This window comes from Micropterus dolomieu, linkage group LG22 (genome assembly GCF_021292245.1).
Source record: "Micropterus dolomieu isolate WLL.071019.BEF.003 ecotype Adirondacks linkage group LG22, ASM2129224v1, whole genome shotgun sequence".
NCBI classification, from domain to species: Eukaryota; Metazoa; Chordata; class Actinopteri; order Centrarchiformes; family Centrarchidae; genus Micropterus; species Micropterus dolomieu.
In genome coordinates, this window is record NC_060171.1 from 33,730,367 (window position 1) to 33,732,632 (window position 2,266).

The window sequence follows — 2,266 nt, forward strand, 5'->3', positions numbered from 1 at the left end:
GTATGTGTTTTGAAAATGTGCCTTTGTAGTTAATTGTGTGTCATTTACAAGGTGGCCTGAGACCTGTCCATACTCGTTAGCTGTATATAAGCTAACTAATTTAAATTATGCACTGTACTGTATCTGAATCCACCAACAGTCATCTTTATACTGCTACCTACTCCACCATGCATGTTCTGGTTACAGACAGGCCAGCCATTAGGGATTATGAACAGGGGGATAACATTTTCCTAATTGGGCCCCTGATCGACACCCACTCCAACACCACTTTCACCCACATTACATGTATGGATGTCTCTTGACATGTTCTCTGACATGCTGTAAATTGACGCTGATGTGTTTTTTGCTGGTAGATCATGAACTTCCTACTTAAATCTGGATATCGTTATTTTCAGAATCTTATTGGCTACACGAAGTTGGTTGCAATTGACTCAGCTTACCCACGAAATAATAAGGGCTGGCCCTTCCTTACAGAGCGGGCTCTCATTGGTTGTTGTGGGCTGTGAAAGGGACATCTGAGCTCCTATTGGGTCAAATTAGGTGTCACTCCAAAGGTCAGAGTTCAGCAGCTAATTTGAATACAAGATATCGCATTTGTTTACATCCAAATTGGAGTTATTACAGTTCTGCCAAATTATGCATACACCTCACTGATGAACTCCACAAAGGATTTAGCGTTTAAAAGCAGTATTTGGAGTTGCATGCAATTCTCAGCAGGCATGCAAAACTTGGCATAACACCGTTACATAAAGTTACAAACTGCAGCCAAACAACTGCGTGTAGCTTAAACTTAGTGCTAGCTTTCTATGTGTTCGACCAGCCTATAAATTTAGTTAGCTAAAAAGCCGCAGTCACATAACGTACCTTTCTTTATGGGTTCTGTAGATACGGATGAAGTTGGATGTTGTGTCACTGATTTCTGAGCTGCAGACCTTGCTGTTCTTTTCTTCCTACCATAATCGACAACATAATCCTTCAATGTCTGTACATGTAACGGTCTTTTTCTACACCACCGTTCCGGAGATCTGGACCGCTAACGTTATGTGAAGCACACATGGTTGTAGGATTATGTGCAAATGTTGGAATGAGCTAATGCAAGTATTTATTAAAAGAATAAAGTCATTTTGAAGTTATTTGTCTCAAGTCTAAGGGTGCGTTCCAATCGCCCTGTAGTTCCCTGCTAAGTGGACTGCACAGGGTATTCGGCCATTTTAAGTAAGATTCCAAACCGCAGGGAGTGCAACATGTTCACTGTGAACTGTGTAGGGAAGAAGGGAACAACGGTTAATCACGTCGCAGGAAGTTGACAAGAAAGATTACCCTTAAGAGTTTGTAAATCTGTAATTATTGTTGTTGTAGCTAATGTTATCATTATTTATATGATTATTTCAGAGGTTAGGTTGCCTAAAAACAACAATGCTCATGTGAATCTTTTTAAGAATGATGCCGCATAACTTGTAAATTAATCCAATCACATTCATTCACAAATACAGAATATAAATAGAAGATGTTATGGAAATATAAGTTTTATAGTTGTATCAGTTTATTTTAATGTATATTCAATATTTAATTTTAGTAAATGTCCACAGTAGCAGCGGGTACCAGAGGTATTTATGTTACCAGGGTAACACACGGCGGAACTGACGTGTGCTTTGATGATGTTGCAGGGTGTTCCGAATGGAAGAATTTTGTCAAGGGAAATTCCGTTAACCGACATTCCCTGAGCAGGGAGCAGGGGCTGTTTCTCAATACCAAGTTCGGACTTCTGTACTTTAAAGCTTGGACTTGGCAAGTTTGGCTCAGGAGTACAGAAATCCAGGAACGGGAGCACACAGTCCATTAGCAATTGGAACAGCAGTGGACTTGATGACGGCCGGACCAGTTAACGGGCGGGACCTCACATCTCTGAAAACGTTGTAGCAATTTTTTAAATCAGCTCTGTCTTGAGAAATCAACCACAAATTTGGAGTTTAAACAACTGTATTCCCGCATTAAAAACTCTTAAAACTACTATATGTGACACAAGAACAGCAGTATTATAAGTTACAGTTCTGACTTTTCTCATCCGACATTTCCGCTTTTTGGCAGCGAAATGCATCCTGGGATATCTGGCGATCCGAAGTCCACACAAGTCACCATCGATGCAGGCTCGGTAAAACGGGCGGAGTGAGAACACATCCGGGTATTTGACTGTACTTGGCTAGATGCGGACTTTTGAATTGGAACAGTACTTTGGCTGCGACTGATGACGTTTCACAAGAACACA